The 19,179-nt window shown below is 44.7% G+C and overlaps 1 long non-coding RNA gene across 1 annotated transcript in view; it reads right to left on the bottom strand.

Moving 5' to 3' along the window:
* Positions 1–14,604, bottom strand: part of LOC132813879 (uncharacterized) — a 73,508-nt gene extending 58,904 nt beyond the window's left edge. The window contains exons 1-2 of the long non-coding RNA XR_009644200.1: positions 14,479–14,604; positions 712–848 (exon numbers count right to left, since the gene is read on the bottom strand). This is a non-coding gene — a long non-coding RNA (uncharacterized LOC132813879). The remainder of the gene's footprint in view (positions 1–711; positions 849–14,478) is intronic.
* Positions 14,605–19,179: the final 4,575 nt, after the last annotated feature.

Genomic DNA, 19,179 nt, shown 5'->3' with positions numbered 1-19,179 from the left:
CTTATCCACTCCATCCTCATCTCTGACCTCTCACCCCCATCCCCACCCCCATTCACCCTTTGTACTCATTGCTACCTTCCCCCATCCTCCACTCTGACCTAGCACCTTCTTCCCCACTCAATTCACCTATTGTTATCTATGCTACTTTCTTCCCATTCCCACCCTCGCTCATTTATCTCTCCACTCTGCAAGCTCCCCGCCTCTGTTCCTGAGGAAGGGCTTTCGCCCGAAACGTCGATTTTCCTGTTCCTCGGATGCTGCGTGACCTGCCGTACTTTTCCAGCACCACTCTAATCTAGACGCTGGTTTCCAGCATCTGCAGTCCTTGTTTCTACCTTATTGAAGGAGGAGATTACCGAGATAAGGCATATTGTAGACACTGAATAAAGTTACAGGGGTTGGGATGGTCATCTGGAATGCAGTACATTTCAAATATGTGTAGGGACTATCGGGAAGGGAGGAGGTTACAGTCATAGGATCTGTTACAGGAATTAAAAATTATTGAAGACACTGGACTACAAGACATGCCATAGATACAGTATTGCAGAGTAGTGAGCTTTAATATAACAGAAGTTGCATTGGGGCGGTGATTGAGTCTGAGGTGTGTGTGTACTGTGCTCGCCTCCAGCACTGTATCTATGTCATGTTGTGTTAACAGATGTTTGGAGCCCTCTCATTGTTCTTTGCTCTGTGCACTGTGGGGGGCCTTACCTCACTACAGGATTTATTGAAGGCTCCAGATCTCCCTGCCCTTTGTCTCCCTCTGGCAGACCAACTGCGTTCAATGTGGTGATGGACAATCCACCCCGCAGCTGGGAAGGCTATTGAGTCAGGACTTTCCTGAGTACCTACAGAAGACAGAGAAATAGACAGAATGGGAAATTAAACAGATGCAGTGATGGTTACACATGGCGAATGGCACTGAGTCCCACAGAGATCTGTAAAATGGAGCGATATTAAGTAATAGTCCCACATTGCTGGAAGATGTCAGGATCACACAGTCATGTTGGAAGAATGGGTTTAGCTTCATGATGCCCTTGTATCAGTGCTCAGGGATGAGCAGATGAAGTGATGCCCTAGTGCTATTATTGTGAGAGAATGTATCCAAAACCACAGCTAATGTTCAGGGGAGACAGGTTTGAATCCCGCCATCTGAAAAGGAGACATTTGAAATCAATAATTTTAAAAACAATTATTAACAATCCACTAATAAGTATGAAACCATTCCTGAAGTACAACAAATCCAAACACTTGTCCTTTAGATACGAACATCTGCCCATCCTGTCCTGGTCTGCATGATAATACCCACAGCAAAGTGTTTGCCTCTCAATTACCCTCTGAAATGGCCGAGCCAGTTACTCAGTTCAGGGGATTCTAGGATTGAGCAAGAAAGGCTGGTCAGTCAGAGACACCCACATCCCCTACCTGATTTTAAAATGAAAGCTACCAGGATGGTCCCCCTGGAACTGTGCTGGGACCTGTGCCCTGGCCAATCATGTTGGTAGGTTATTGGATAGGGCATTAAACTGGCAGAGAGGATGCAGGTGAAAGGAGGTTTCCAAATCCAAAGGGAAAAGGTGAAGCAATGGAACAGCATGGGAATGTGGCTGAAGACAAACAGAAAGGAACAGGATGGGACAGAGTTAAACTAAAATTGTACATCAGCAAATAGATTTGTGACAGAAAATTGTGGAAGAGAGGATATTATGTTTTTTTTTGAATGGACAATGTTGCTGCAATAAGGTGAATGGATTTGTGACACAGATATAAAAGTGATTTAGACACCAGGGAGACATGGATACAGGGTGAACAAAAATATTCAGTGGTTCGTAATCCTGTGCAAACTCAGGCAAAATGGGTAACGCTAACAATAATGGATAACAAAGGCATTACAGAGAAAGCATTTGGCCGCAGATCATGAAGTAGAGTCAGTCTGAATGTAAACTCTGCCTACTACTTGCCAAGGACACAAGCAGCAGTTTTAGCCACCAGACAGCATTCCATTGCTCATCACTGCATTAAACAGGAACTCATTGGAATTTTTTAACAAAGGTATTGTGATAATTTTGGAAAACTTCAATATTTGTATAATCTGGGACAATCACACGGACAACATTGATATTGGAAGTGGAGTTCGGTTAATTTTTTTTCAGTGTTTCTTTGAAAAACACATTGTGCAACTGTTAAGGGACATAACTATCGCAGAGCGACCATGTAATGAAACTTAGTGAATGAGTAATGTCACCTGCAGAGATCCTTCGGGAAATTGTGATGAAGTACAGTTTAAAGAAATATAAAGTTTTAAAGTGAATCACAGAAAGAACAAGCTACAACTAGAGTTTGAGAGGAAAACTGACCAAGGTAAACAGGCTAAACAGACTGAAATATGTGTCTGAAAATGAACAGTGGAAAACATTTGTAGGAACAATGCAAAGTACTCAACAAAAGAACGTTCGATTGAAAAAGTAAAATCCTCAGCAAGAAACTCCCACTGATCCCTCACTCAGGACAAAAGGGATCATACTAGATTATGAGGCTGAGAAGATCACCATAAAGTCCTGAAGTGAGAGTGTGTTTTAGGAGTAAATGTTCATGGATTGCAATGGGTCTGCTCACAGGAGCAGGGCTGTGGGAAGGGGAACCTTGGTCAGGGTTCATTGACACAATAGGAACAGGGAGAGGTGAAGGTGCTGGAGGTGGTGAGAGTGTTACAGAGAGTGGTCTGGGTGTTACAAAGCCAGTCTGAATTGCTGCAGCTGGAGGGGTTTGCAGAGGTAGGGAGGGACATAGGTATTTTTATATATTCATTCATGGGGTGTGGGTGTCACTGCCTGGAACAACGTTCTTTGTCCCCACTGCTAATTACCCAGAGGGTAGCTCAGAGTCAGCCATATTGCTGTGGGTTTGGAGTCAGGTTAGAATGTCAGATGTCCTTCACTAGAGGAGGTTAGTGAACTAGATGAGTTCTTCCTACTGATCAACAATGTTTTTTACTGTGGCCCCACCAATGTCTTTTACAGCCACAACATGACATCCCAACTCTTACGCTTAATGCTCTCCCGAATGAAGATAACCACACCAAACGCCTGCTTCACCAGCCTGTCTACCTGTGACACCACTTTCAAAGAACTGTGTACCTGGGTCACTGGATCTCTGACTGAAAACACCACCCAGGGCCCGAACAATAACTGTACAAGTCCCACCCTGGTTTGTTTCACCAAAATGGAACACTTCACATTTATCTAATTAAACTCCATCTGCTATTTTTCAGCCCACTATCCCAGCAGAACTGTTCATCCTGTTGTATCATAGATAACCTTCTTCACTGTCCACTTTACCACCAATGTCAGTGTCACCCAAGAAGCTTACTTACCAGGAAACCAATATTCCCATCCAAACCATTTATCCAAATGACAAACAACAGTGGACCCACTACACCGCTGGTCACATGTCTCCAGTCAGAAACACAACATGTCTCCCATCACCCTCTGTCTCCTACCATCAAGCCAATTTTGTATCCAGTTCACTAGCTCCTCCTGAATGCCATATCCTTTTACACTGATCTGAGTTTATCACCCAGTATACCAGACAGAACACAGAACGCAGAACAGTACAGCCCAAGACCCTTCGGCCATGATTTCATGCCAACCTTTTATCCAACTGTAAGAACAAAGTAAACTACATACCCTTCATTTCACTATTATCCACATGTTATCCAAGAGTCTATTAAATGTCCCGAATGTGTATAATTTTACTACCACCACTGGCAGTGCATTCCAACCACCTACCATTCTCTACCCGCTTATCCATCCTCCATTCACCTTAAAATTATACCGCCTTGTAATAACCATTTATTCCATAGGAGGAAATGTCTCTGACTATTCACTCTCTCTCTGTGCCTCTTATCAACTTGTTCACCTCCACAAAGTCAGCCCGCTCCCTTCTTCACTCCAATGAAAAAAGCCTTAGCTCCCTCAACCTTTCTTTGTAAGAACTGCCCTCCAGTCCAGGCAGCATCCTGGTAAATCTCGGGTGTACGCTCGCTAAAACTTGCACATCCTTCCTGTAAACAGGGGACCAGAACTGAACACAATATTCCAAGTGTGGTCTCACCAGGATGCTATAAAGATGCAGTAACACCTCACGGCTCTTACAATCAATCCCCTTCTTAGGGAAGCCAACACAACATATGCCTTTTTAACAACCCTACCAACGTGCGTGGCTATTTTGAGGGATCAATGGACATGGACCCCATGGTCTCTCTGTTCTTCCACACTGCCAAGCATTCTGCCTTTCACCCTGTATCCTGCATTCAAATTCCACCTTCCAGAATGAATCACTTCACATTTTTCCAGATTGGACTCCATCTGCCACTCCCAGCCCAGCTCTGCGTCCTGTCAATGTCCCACTGCAACCTACAACAGCCCTCCACATTCCCCATCACTCCATCAACCGTCATGCGATTGGCAAACGTACTAACCCACAATCCGAGTCATTGACAAAAATCACAAAGAACAGAGTGCCAGAGCCGATTGTTACAGAACCCCACTGGTCACTGAGCTCCAGGCTCAATACTGTCCATCTGCTGCCACCCTCTGTCTTCTCTGGGCCATCCAATCCTGTATCCAGACAGACAGATTTCCCTGTATCCCAATCATCCTTCTTTTCTGCATGAGCCATCATCGTATTCTGTCATATCCTCAAAGAATTCAATAAGGTTTGTGAGGCATGACCTGTCCCTCACAAACCCATGCTGACTGTCTCTAATTAGACCATAGAACATAGAACAGTAGAGCACAGAACAGGCCCTTCAGTCCACCATGTTGTGCCGACCATTGATCCTCATGTATGCACCCTCAAATTTCTGTGACCATATGCATATCCAGGAGTCTCTTAAATGTCCCCAATGACCTTGCTTCCACAACTGCTGCTGGCAACGCATTCCATGCTCTCAGAACTCTGTGTAAATAACCCGCCTCTGACATCCCCTCTATACTTTCCTCCAACAGCTTAAAACTATGACCCCTCATGTTAGTCATTTCTGCCCTGGGAAATAGTCTCTGACTATCGACTCTATCTATGTCTCTCATTATCTTGTATACCTCAATTAGGTCCCCTCTCCTCCTCCTTTCGTCCAATGAAAAAAGTCTGCTCTCAGTCAACCTCTCCTCATAAGATAAACCCTCCAGTCCAGGCAGCATTCTGGTAAACCTCCTCTGAACCCTCTCCAAAGCATCCACATCTTTCCTATAATAGGGTGACCAGAATTGGATGCAGTATTCTAAGTGCGGTCTAACCAAAGTTTCCTAGAGCTACAACAAGATCTCACGACTCTTAAACTCAATCTCTCTGTTAATGAAAGCCAAAACACCATATGCTTTCTTAACAAACCCTGTCCACTTGGGTGGCCATTTTAAGGGATCTATGTACCTGCACCCCAAGATCCCTCTGTTCCTCCACACTGCCAAAAATCCTATCCTTAATCCTGTATTCAGCTTTCAAATTCGACCTTCCAAAATGCATCACCTCGCATTTATCCAGGTTGAACTCCATCTGCCACCTTTCAGCCCATCTCTGTATCTTGTCAATGTCCCGCTGCAGCCTACAACAGCCCTCTATACTTTCAACGACACCTCCAATCTTTGTGTTATCTAAAAACTTGCTGACCCATCCTTCAATGCCCTCATCCAAGTCATTAATAAAAATTACAAACAGTTGGAATGCTACGAGTGATTGCGGAGTTTACAGGGATAAGGCTGTTGGTAGGACAGGGCTCCATTACACAGACAGGGACTGTTTTTGGCAGCTGAGTAGGTTACAGAGATAAAGAGTTTTGTAACATCTGGTGGAACAAACTGAGATATGGAGGGTCATCGTGACTGAAGATGTTTAAAGATCTAGGAAGGCTTAGGCTCTGGGGGTTATTTAGACATGGAGGCTGTGGAATCTGGGTTCGTTTTTGAGAGATTGGGGTGGCAAGTTTGGTTGGAGACAGTTTCACAGATAAGGGAGCATAGCACAAACAGGAGGAAGTTCCTGCGGTAGGGAGGGTTCGAGTGGAGAGTGATGTTTACACAGATAGGGATGTAAGAGCTGGAGAAGGTTATGGAGATGCGTAACTGGATGGAGATACAGGAGGAGCTTACATTGACACGGTGGGTGATAGTGACGGGAGAATGTTACATAGTTAATGAGTCTTGTAGGAACAGGACCGGGTGAAACACAGGCATTGGAGTGGGATCTACAGATCGGGAGTGTAGCAGGGACCTGACAGGATAACACAGATAGGGATGCTGGTAGGGACTCCACAGACTGATGGCGTTTTAGGGACTGGAAGAGGTTATGTGCACAGGGAGGGCTGTAAGACTGCAGGAGCTCATAGAGAGTTGAAGATTTGGAGCAGTTCACAGAGGGAGGGTTCTCCAACAGGAGTAGGTTACAGACAGTGAGGGTTGTGTAGACTGAGAAAGTTAAAGAGAGGGGGAGTTTTCAGGTCCGGAAGAGATTACACTGACAGGGACAGTTGAAGATACTGAACAAAAAAGAACATGGAGAAGATTACACAGATAGGGAGGGATGTTGGGACTGAAGGTGAATACACACACGGAGGGTTGTATTGTTAGGCGGAGCTTAGAGGGATAGGGACTGGTGTCGGGATTTACACAGATAAGGAACGTTGTGTTTTTGGAGAAGGTTACACTGATGCAGACAGTGTTAGGGAGTGTTTAATGGACTACAGAAGAGCTCAGAGAGAATGTATTATGGGGAGTGGAGGAGATTACAGACACAGAGATGGCTGTCGGTTTGAAAAGAGTTTCTACAGATCCTCAGTGCTGTAAGGCTGGAGGGAGGTTACAATAATAAGGGTTACCTACACTTAATGACTTCTTTGATATGGAGAAAGTCTCAGAATGGGATTGTCAAAAGGAAATATAGACAGTTCAGATGAGTTTACAGAGATATAAATGTTTTTGGGGGTTTCACGATGGAACAGTGATTGGGAGTGATGTAACGAATGGCAATAATTTTAGGGATTATTCTAAAGGCAGGAAGTGGTGACAGCCATATCGATTGTGGTAAGGACTGGAGAAGCTTACCACGCCAAGGAGTGTTTTAGAGACTGTTGGAGACTCCACATATAAGGAGAGTATTGGGGATGGTTGACAGGACTGGGCAATAACCTGAATAGAATCTCCACAGTGTGGAAAAAGGCCATTTGGCCCAACAAATCCACATCAACCCTCTAAAGAGCATTCTAACCAGACCCATCCCTCTCCCTGTCCATTAAACACTGCCTTTCTCGTGGTGAACTCACCTAAACCACACTTGCCTGAATACTACAGTGAATTTCTGATGGCCAATCCACGTATCGTGCAAATGTTGGGCTATGGAAGGAAACCGGAGCACCCGGAAGAAACCCACACAGTCAGAGGGGAGTACATGCAAAGACCACACAGACAGTCGGCCAAGGCTGGAATTGAAGCCAGGTTCCAGGCACAGTGAGGCTGATTATACAGAGCACTGCAGAGATTGGACTAGGTCACAAGTTCACAAGGGTCTCTTGGAACAGGAGAAGGTTACATAGATGGTGTCCATGAGAGGGACTAGAAGGAGTTAACACAATAGGGAAGGTTGTGGATTCTCTCTACAATTAGAGGTAGGGACAGTTGGGGAAACTGGATGAAGTTAGGCATACTCAGAGTTGTACACACTGGGTGAGGTTACTGAGTTAGCAAGGATTCTATGGACTGACTAAGGTTATGGACAGATGCAGTTGTGGGAATGTGAATTGTTGCAACAATTGAGAGGATATTTCAGGCACATTGATGCTTTTAGTGGCTGCAGGATGTTCGAGAGCTAAGAAGGCTCGTCCTGACTGGAGGTGATCAGAGGTAAGAAACATTGTACTGATGGGAGTTAGTCACAGAGACAGAGAAGATTGAAGAGAGAGAGAGGGCAAGGTTACAGATCTCAGGAGCTTTCAGGTGGCTTCACAATGTTACACAAAGGGAGGGTTGGCAGGAAACGCTGTAGGAACTGGAGGACTCTGTACAGACAGTGAGGTGAAATGGATGGTGGAAGGTTAGAGGTAATGAAGGTGCTGTAGGACAGGATGGAGGAGTGCTGCTGGGACTGGAGAAGGTTACAGTGACATCATGTGCTGGAGAGGCTGGAGGAAGGTACACAGGTGGGCAGGTCAGTAAGGGCTGGATGTTACAGACAGAGTGGGCTGTAGGTGCTGGACAAGATGACAAACGTAAGGATTTTTATAGTGTTTTGGTGATGGGGGTCATAACAGTTGGTTTCAAAGGCATTTTGGTAAAATATAAGGACAAGGCAGAGGTGAAGACGCCAAATTTGTGGAAGCCCCCTAATTGTTAGAATATCACTGTCACTGGGCATTATCATTATCACGAGACAGGATCTGGCAAACACAGACCGGGAGGAACTATTTGCAGTTGGGTTCATATTCAGAAAGAGGAAGTGCGTCAAAGTGATACAGGGAGAACTCAAGGCCAGTGTGTTCTGCGAAGAGTGATTGACAAAGGCAGTAACTCCAGTGAATACTGGTCAAGCGATATCCTGAGCTTGATAAAGGAAATACAATGCGATGAAAACAGGCAAAGACCGACCAACGTATAGAGAGTGCAAGGGGATCCTTAAAATGATGGGCAAATAATGGGCATGAAATATCCTTTTCAGATACTGTTAAGGAGAGGCCACAATGTGTTTAATGAGTACAGTTAGAGGAAGACGATTCCCAGGTAAACAGCGAGGCTTGTTAGAAACCAAAGGGACAATCCGTGCATGGAGCCAGAGGAAGTAGGTAAGGTCTTCAATGAAATCTTCCCATCTGTATTGACACAGGAGAAAGGCATTGTAGTCGGGGATTTCAGTGGGGATGGTGAGGTTTTAGAACATGATAAGATGAATAAGGAGGAGGTATTAAATGTTTTCACAGGCATAAAGGTGGAGAAATCCCCAGTGCCTCATGAAATGTATCCCAAGTTGCTATGGGAAGGAAGGCTGGAGTTTGCTGGGGCCCTGGTGTATATTTTTAATACTTTGCTGGCCACAGGTAAAGTTCTGAAAGACTGGAGGATCGCTAATGCGGTTCCTTTGTTCAAGAAGGGCAGCAGAGATTGGCCAGATAATTACAGAGCAGATAGTCTGACAGCGGGGGTTGGGGGGGGGGGGCGGTTATTGGGAACAATTGTGAGGATGAATCGACACTTGCAAAGGCAAAGATCACCTCGGCAGCGTCATCACGGATGTGGTAGAGGACGATACTGTCTGAGGAATTCAGTTCAGTTTTTTTGAAATGGTGTCTAAAAATATTGATGAGGGCAGTGCAGATGATGTGGTTTACATGGACTTGAATAAGACGGTTGACAAAATCCCTCATGGAAGGCTGGTTCAAATGTAAAGAGCCACAAGGCAAGTTCGCAAATTAGATACAAAATTAGCGGATACACTTCTTCATGTTTGAAATTCTTTCACCAGTGGGTGTACCACAGGGATCTGTGCAGGAACCATTGCTGGTTATTATGTACACTAATAACTTGGATGTGAAAGCATAACTTGTGGGCGGCACGGTGGCAGAGCGGTTAGCACTGCTGCCTCACAACACCTGAGACCCGGGTTCAATTCCCGACTCAGGGTGCTCCGGTTTCCTCCAACAGTCACAAAGATGTGCGGGTTAGGTGAATTGGCCATGCTAAATTGCCCGTAGTGTTAGGTAAAAGGGGTAAATGTAGGGGTATAGGTGGGTTGTGCTTCGGCGGGTCGGTGTGGCTGCAGTCTGATATCGATCAGATGATAAACTGAGCAGAGTAATGGCAGATGTAGTTTACTTCTGATCACTGTGAGGTAATGCACTGTGGGAAGTCTCATAAGTGAAGGATATACATCATGAATGGTAGGTCCACCTGGAGTACTGAGGAACAAGGGACCTTGGTGGACAAGTCTCTGGATGTGTGAAGTTGTCAGCACATGTTGACAGGGTGGGGAAGACATCTGAACTGGGAGCAGGAGGGGGATCCACATCCTGGTGGGGCGAATTGTAGGAGCTGCTTGAGAGGATATAAACCAGTCTGGTAGGGTGTTGCATCTTAAACAGTCCTAAGGCCAGAAAGAAGATTGAGGCTGATGCACAAGTTAATGAGAACAATTTCAGCAGACAAGGCAAGCAAGAATATAGCAGGAAATGGGGAGAAACTGATGATTAACCTGCATTTATTTCAATACAACGGGCCTGACAGCTACGGAAGATAAACTCAGGGCATGGATTGGAACATGGGACTGGGACATTACAGTTATTACAGAAACAAAGCCGAGGGAGGGGCAGGGCTGTCAGCACATTGGTTCAAGGTGGAGATGCTACAGGAAGCATCAAAGGGTAGGCAAGAGAGGATGTGTGGTGGTGGGTTTTGATTGCATAAATCATCACAGCAAGATTTAGAGAGGATATTCCTGTGGGATTGCCCACTGAAGTTATGTTAGTGCAACTGAGAAATAAGAATGGGTCATCACTTTGATACGATTGTCCTACTGACCCCGAATAGTCTGTGGCAGACTGAGGAACAAATATATCAGGAGATCTCAAATATCAATCAGAATAATAGGGCTGTTATGGTTGGGGTTTTTCAACTTTCCAAACCTAGACTGGGACTGCCAGTGTTCAGCATTTGCAAGGGAGCAATTTGGTAATTATGTTCAAGAAATTCCCAAACAATATGTAAATGGTCTGAAAAGAGAAAGGGGCAAAGCCTGACCTTCCCTTGGGAAACAAGGTCGGGAAAGGGACTGATGTGTGAGTGGGAATGCATTTTGCCAAAATGACCACAATTCTCTTAGCTTAAGAATAAAGATGGAAAAGAACAGGTCTGGTCCACAAGTTCAAGGTATGAAATGGGACCAGACCAATCTTGACAGTATTAGACAGGAACTTTCAAAAGGTGATCAGGGAGTCTATTTGCAGGGAAAGGGAAGTCTGGCAACTGAGAATATTTTAAAAGTGAGATAAATTGAGCGATTAGCACCAGCATGTTCCTGTTTGTGTGCAGCTCAATGCTGACAGCCCTCGGAAACACTGGCTGTCTATTGGACAAGGAAAAAGGGCATATTTCAGGTATCGCCAGCTGGATCAAGGGAATGCATGAGGATCAAGGGGCTGTAGGGATATACTTTGGGTGGAAATCAGGAATGCAGAAAGGGTACATGAAATAGCCTCGGCAGGAAAGGATAGGGAGAATGCAAAAGTGATTGTATAACTATATTGAGTAAAAGTGTAACTCGAAACAAAATAGTGTTCCTTAAGGATCAATGAGATCATTGATGTGTGGAACCGCAGGATATGGCTAGACTTTAAACACATTTTGTGACTCCAGAACTTACTGTTGACAAAGACTGGGGAACTCAGGGAACAAGAGTAATACGTTAGACCATATTTGGAGTTTGCTGCAATTCCAGTATCCCGCTATAGGAAGGAGGTTGGGAAGCTTGAAAGTGTTCAGAAAAGATTGACAAGATGTTGCCGGGGTTGTTGCTGAATAAGCTCGGGCTATTTTCACTGGAGCATCAGAGACTGAGGGGTGATCTGACAGAGGATTATCCATGAGGGATATGGATTGGGTAAGCATTCAAGGTCTTTTACCAGGGGTTGGGGAGTCCAAAACTAAAGGGCATATGTTTAAGGTTAAAGGGGGAAAGGTTTAAAAGGGACTGAAGGGTCAGCTTTTTTATGCACACGGTGATGTGTGTATGGAATGAGCTGAGGGAGAAGGTAACACATACTGAAACTATGACAACATTTAAGGGATGGATGGGTATGTGAATAATAAGGGTTTAGATGTACATAGGCCAAATGCTGATAAATGGGATGGACTTATTTAGATCTTCTGGTCAGCATGGATGAGTTGGATCGAAGGGTCTGTTTCCCTTGTACATCTCTATGGCTTGAAAAGAGGGCATGTTATAGAAGAGGTGGTGCTGGACGTTTTAAAACACAAAGGTATGGAAAGCCCCAGGACCTGATTACATGTATCACAGGGCATTATGGGATGTTAGGGAAGGAACTGTGGAGCCGCTAACAAAGGTATTTGTACCAATGACAGCCATGTGTGATGGGCTGGAAGGCTGGAGGGTGACAGAGTGGACAGTGAAGGAGGTTTGCTAAGATTACAAAGGGATCTTGATGATATGGGTGAATGAGCTGAAAAATTGCAGATGGACTTCAATCTGAATAAATGCAAGATAATGCACTTGGTAAAACAAACAAAGGTAGAGCCGATACAATTACTGTTCGGACCTCAGTTAGTGTTTTAGAGCAGAGGGACCTCCGGGTTCAGGTACATAATTCTTGAAGTTTGCATCACAGGATGGATAAGACAGTGCTTGGCATGCCTGACTATTGCTCAGTCCATTGAATGGAGAATTTGGGACGTCATGTTGAGATTGCACAGACATTGGTGAGGCCTGTTCTGCAATACTCTGTCCAGTTCTGGTCGCCCAGTTATAGGGAGGATATTATTAAGCTGCAGGGGATTCAGAAGAGATTTACCAGGACGTTGCTGGGTATGGAAGGCTTGAGTTCTGCAAAATGGCTGGACAGGCTGAGTCTTTTTTCACTCGAGCCTGGAAGTTGAGACGTGATGTTATAAAAGTAAATTTTAAAAAATAAGGTATATAGATCGATTTAATGGTAATTGTCTTTAACACAGGATGGGGGACTCCCAAGAGGAGGGACCACGTCTTAAAGTTTAGAAGAGAGCAATGTTCAAAAAAAGACATGGGGGCAAATTGTTCCACAGACGGTGTTTTGATTGTGGAATGAACTTGCTGAAGAAGGGTGGATGTGGGTACAATGACAACGTTTAAAAGACAGAGATACTAAACAAGTATTTAGCATCAGCTTTTACTGTGGAAAAGGATATGGAAGATATAGAATGTCGGGAAATAGATAGTGACACCTTGCAAAATATCCATATTACAGACGAGCAAGTGTTGATGGCTTGAAATGCATAAAGGTGGGTAAATTCCCAAGACCTGATCAGGTGTACCCTCGAACTCTGTGGGAAGCGAGAGAAGTGATTACTGAGCCTCTTGCTGAGATATTTGTATAATCAATAGTCACAGGTGAGGTGCCGGAAGACTGGAGGTTGGTTAATGCGGTGCCATTGTTTAAGAAGAGTGGTAAGGACAAGCCGGGAATTATAGACCAGTGAGCCTGACCTCGGTGGTGGGCAAGTTGCTGGAGGGAATCCTGAAGGACAGGATGTACATGTAGTTGGAAAGGCAAGGACTGAATCGGGATAGTCAACATGGCTTTGTGCGTGGGAGATCATGCCTTACAAACTTGACTGAGTTTTTTGAATAAATAACAATAAGGATTGATGAGGGCTGAGCGGTAGATGTGATCTATATGGACTTCAGTAAGGCGTTCGACAAGGTTCCCTATGGGAGACTGGTTAGCAAGGTTAGATCTCATGGAATACAGGGAGAAGTAGCTATTTAGATACAGAACTGGCTCAAAGGTAGAAGACAGAGGGTAGTGGTGAGGGTTGCTTATCAGACTGGAGGACAGTGACCGGTGGAGTGTCACAAGGATTGGGCCTAAGAATGGTGAATAGCCAAGGGTAAGGGAGTCCAAAACTTGAGGGTACAAACTGGAGGTGAGAGAGCAAAGATTTAAAGAGGGAGCTGAGGGGCAACATTATCCACAGAGGATGGTGCACAGACAGAACCTTGTGCCAGGGGGCACATGGGAGAAACAAGAACAATGACAACATGGAAAAGACCTTTGGGCAGGAACATGGAGAGGGGAAGGTTTGAAGAGCTAAGGGCCAAACGCAGGCAAATGAGACTCATTCAGTATAGGAAACATGGGCAGCATTGACGAGTTGGACCACAGGTTCTGTTTCCGTGCTGTATCACTCTGTATCCAGGTAAAGAGGATTATAGTACGGAAGTAAAGCATGTTGTGGACACTGAAACAAGTTATAGTGAAAGGGATGGTAGTCTAAAATGCAGTACGTTTCAAATATGTGGAGGGTCTATCAGGAAGGGAGGAGGTTACAGGGACAGGAACTGTTATAGGAGTTAAAAATGACTGAAGACACCGGTGCACAAGCCATGCCACACATAGAGTGTTGCAGAGTAGTGAGTCTTAGTACAGTGTTGGAGGGAGAACACAGAACAGAAAGATCCCAGGCAGCATTCACAACATCTCGTCGGAGGCCTGCTTTCCCCTCTGTTGCCCTGATGCTCACTAAGACAGCACCGGTCTGGATTGATAATTATGAACTCCCCATGCTGTCTCAGTGCAACGTAAGTTAATGTAGACGTGGTGATTCAGCCAGGGGTGTTTCTGTACTGTACTGTACTTACCCTCCAGCACTGTATCTATGTCATGTCATGTTAGATGATGTTTGGAGCCCTCCCATTGCTCCCTGCTGTGTACACTGTGAGTGAACTTACCTCACTGCAGGATTTATTGAAGGCTCCAGATCTCTCTGCCCTTTGTCTCTCTGGCTGACCAATCAACTTCAATGAGGTGTTGGACGAGACACCCAGCAATTGGGAAGTCTATGGAGTCAGCACTTTCCTGAGGACCTACAGGAGACAGAAAAATAGACAGAATGGGGAATTAGACTGATGCAGTGAGGTTTACACATGGAGAATGGAAATGAACCCCACAGAGATCTGGAAAATCCCACTCCATCCCTGGTCTGCGCTGTTGCATCTCTCTGGAATGAAGAATTCTGTTCGCTCAGGATCTGGAGTAACTGCAAGAGCGGGAGGCTCTGACAGAGGCTGCAATTAGGGATACCAAAGGGAGAGAGACTGAATGATATCACCAGAGTGCTGGAAGACCTCAGGATCACACAGTCATGTTGGAAGAATGGGTTTAGCTTCATGATGCCCTGGTATCAGTGCTCAGGGATGAGCAACCACTGAGCAGGCGAATTGATGACCGAGTGGTATTACTGCGAGAGAATTTATCCAAAACTTCAGCTAATGTTCAGGGGAAGTGGGTTTTAATCTCACCATAAATAATTTTAAAAATAGTAATTAACAATCCATAAATAAATATGAAACCATTGCAGATGTTCAAAAACCCCAAACCCTTGTCCTTTAGATAAGGACATCTGCTCATCCTCACGTGGTCTGCACGACATCCCCACAGCAAAGTGTTTGCCTCTCAATTACCCTCTGAAATGGCCGAGCAAGTTACTCAGCTCAAGGGCAGCTCGGGCTGGGCAAGAAAGGCTGGTCAGCCAGAGATACCCACATCCCATACCTGATTTAATAAATAATCCATGAGGATGGTCCCCCTGGAACTGCGCTGGGGCCAGGGTTCGGGCCAATCATATCAGTAAGTTTATGGATGGGGCTTTCAACTGACAGAGAGGATGCCAGTGAAAGGAGCTTTCCAAATCCAAAGGGAAAAGGTGAAGAATGGGAGCAGTATGGGAATGTGGCAGAAGACAAGCAGAAAGGAACAGGATGGGACAGAGCTTAACTAAAACTGTACATCAGGGAATCGGTTTGTGACAGGAAATTATGGGAAAGAGTAAATTATGTTTTTTGAATGTCTCTTCAATAAGGTAGATTGATTTGTGACACCGAGATAAAAGAGGTTTAGACACCAGAGAGATGTGGTTACAGGGTGAACAAAAGGTGGACAGAAATAGTCAATGGATCACAACCTTGCGGAAATTCAGGCAAAATGGGTAACGCAAACAATAATGGGTAAGAAAGGCATTACAGAGAAAGCATTTGGTCTCAGATCATGAAGTGGAGTCAGTCTGAATGTAAATTCTGGCTACTACTTGCCAAGGACACAAGCAGAAGAACAGTTTTAGCTACCGAACAGCATTCCATTGCTCATCACTGCGTTACACAGGAACTCACTGGAATTTTTTTAAGAAACACATTGTGATAATTTTGGGAAACTTCAATATTCACATAATCTGGGACACTCACACTGACAACAGTGATATTGGAAGAGGAGTTCAGAGAATTTTTTTTCAGTGTTTTTTTGAATAACAAATTGTGCAATTGGTTAGGGATGTAACTGTCTCAGAGCGACCGTTGTGTGATCAAACTTAGTGGATGAGTAATGTCACCTGCAGAGATCCTCAGGGAAATTGTGATAAAATACAGTTTAAATAAATATAAAGTTTTAAAGTGAATCACAGAAAGGAAAAGCTACAACTAGAAACAAAAACAGCCAATTACTTGGGTTTGAGAGGAGAACTGACCAAGGTAAAGAGGCGAAACAGACTGAAATATGGGTCTGTAAATGAACAGTGGAAAATATTTGAAGGAACAGTGTAAATCACTCAACAAAATAAGATTCCATTGAAACAGACAAAACCTCAGCAAGAAATCCCCACCGGCCCCTCACTCAGGACAAAATGTATCATATTAGATTATGAGGCTTAGAAGATCACCAAAAATTACTTGAAATCCTGAAGTGAGATTGTGTTTTAGGAATAAGTTTTAAAGGGATTGCAAAGGATCTGCTAGCAGGAGGGCAGCAGTGGGAAGGGGAATCACTGTCAGGGTATAATGTCACAAAAGGAACAGGGAGAGGTGAAGGTGCTGGAGGTGGTGAGAGTGTTACAGAGAGTGGTCAGGGTGTTACAAAGCCAGTACGGATTGCTGCAGCTGTGGGGGTTTGCAGAGGTAGGGAGGGACATAGGTATTTTTATTTATTCATTCATGGGATGAAGGTGTCACTGCTAATTACCCAGAGGACAGCTCAGAGTCAGCCATCTTGCAGGGGGTCTGGGGTCACATGTTAGCCAGACCAGGTTAAAATGTCAGATGTTATACACAAAAGGTCAGTGAACCAGATGTGTTTTTCCCACTGATCAACAATGCTTTTATAGTGGCCTGACCAATGTCTTGTACAGATACAACATGACGTCCCAACCCTTTCTCTTCATGCTCTGCCCAATGAAGGTAGACATCCCAAACGCCTGCTTCACCAGCCTGTCTCCCTGTGACACCACATTGTGTACCTGCATCCCTGGGTCTCTGACTGACAACACTACCCAGGGCCCGAACAGTAACTGTACAAGTCCCACCCTGGTTTGTTTAACCAAAATGGAACACTTCACATTTATCTTATTTAACTCCATCTGCTATTCTTCAGCCCACTCTCCCAGCAGTACTGTCCATCCTGCTGGATCATAGACAACCTTCTTCACTGTCCACTTTCCCACCAATGTCAGTATCACCCAAAAACCTTCCTTACCAGGAAACCAATATTCCCATCCAAACCATTTATCCAAATGACAAACAACAGTGGACCCACTACACCGCTGGTCACATGCCTCCAGTCAGAAAAACAACATGTCTCCCATCACCCTGTCTCCAACCATCAAGACCAATTTTTTGTCCAGTTGACTAGCTCCTCCTGAGTGCCATATCCTTTTACACTGATCTGAGTTTATTACTCAGTTTACACATATGACACGTAGAACACAGAAAAGTACAGAACAAGACCCTTCGGCCATGATGACATGCCAATCTTTTATCTGACCGTAAGATTAAAAAAAAAGTGGCAGATAGAGTTTAATTCAGGGAAATGCAACGTGCTGCACTTTGGGAAAGCAAATCTTAATAGGACTGATACATGAAATGGTCAGGTCCTCGGGAGTGTTGCTGAACAAAGAGACCTTGGGGTGCAGGTTCATAGCTCCTTGAAAATGGAGACCCAGGTAGATAGGATAGTGAAGAAGGCGTTTGGTATGCATTCCTTTATTGGTCAGAGTATTGAGTACAGAAGTTGGGAGGCCATGTTGTGACTGTACAGCACATTGAATAGGCCACTGTTGGAATATTGCATGCAATTTTGGTCTCCTTACTATCAGAAAGATATTGGGAAACTTGAAAGGGTTCAGAAAAGATTTACAAGGATGATGCCAGGGTTGGCGGATTTGAGCTGTAGGGAGAGGCTGAACAGGCTGGGGATGATTTCCTTGGAGCTTCGGGAGGCTGAGGGGTGACCTTATAGAGGTTTACAAAATTATGAGGTGCATGGATAGGGTAAATAGACAAAGTATTTTCCCTGGGTTTGGGGAGTCCAGAACTAGAGGGCATAGGTTTAGGGTGAGAGGGGAAAGATATAAAAGAGATCTAAGGAGCAACTTTTTCACGCAGAGGGTTTACGTGTATGGAACAGGCTGTCAGATGAAGGGTGGAGGCTGGTACAATTGCAACATTTAAGAGGCATTTGGTTGGGTATATGAATAGGAAGGCTTTGATGGGATAGGGACCGGGTGCTGGCAGGTGGGACTAGACTGGGTTGGGATATCTGGTCGGCATGGACGGGTTGGACCGACGGGTCTGTTTACGTGCTGTACATCTCTTTGAATCTAACTTCCATACCCTTCATTTTATTATCATCCATGTGCCTACCCAGAAGTATATTAAATATCCCTGATGCATCTGCTTTTACTGCCACCGCTGGCAGTGCATTCCACACAGCCACCACTCTGTATGTAACGACCCTACCTCTGAAATCTCCACTTAACCATCCGCTAATCACCCGAAAATTATACCCCCTGTAATAGCTATTTATATGAGCGTAAAAAATATCTCTTATTATTCACTCTGTGAATGCCTCTCATCACCTTGTTCACCTCTGCCAAGTCGCACCTCACCCTTCTTCACTCCAATGAGAAAAGCCGTAGCTCCCTCAACCTTTCTTCATAAGACATGCCCTCCAGTCCAGGCAGCATCCTGGTAAATCTCCTCTTTACCCTCTCTCAAGTTTCCACATCCTTCCTGTAATGAAGGGACCAGAACTGAACACAATATTCTAAGTGGGGTCTAACCAGGGCTGTAGAGAGCTGCAGCATAACCTCACCGCTTTAAAACTCAATCCCCAAACTAATGAAATCCCACAAAATATATCCCTTCTTAACAAGCCTATCAGCATGGGTGGCTACTTTGAGGGATCTATGGACTTGGACCCCAAGATCCCTCTGTTCCTCCACACTGCCAAAGATCCTGCCTTCTGCATTCAAATTCAATCTTCAAAATGAATGACTTCACACTTTTCCAGATTGACCTCCATCTGCCACTTCTCGACTCAACTCTGCATCCTGTCAATGTCCCGTTGCAATCTAGAACAGACCTTCACACTGTCAGCCACGCCACCAA

The sequence above is a fragment of the Hemiscyllium ocellatum genome, unplaced genomic scaffold (genome assembly GCF_020745735.1).
Source record: "Hemiscyllium ocellatum isolate sHemOce1 unplaced genomic scaffold, sHemOce1.pat.X.cur. scaffold_515_pat_ctg1, whole genome shotgun sequence".
Lineage (NCBI taxonomy): Eukaryota > Metazoa > Chordata > Chondrichthyes > Orectolobiformes > Hemiscylliidae > Hemiscyllium > Hemiscyllium ocellatum.
This window is presented reverse-complemented; position numbering and strand designations above follow the sequence as displayed.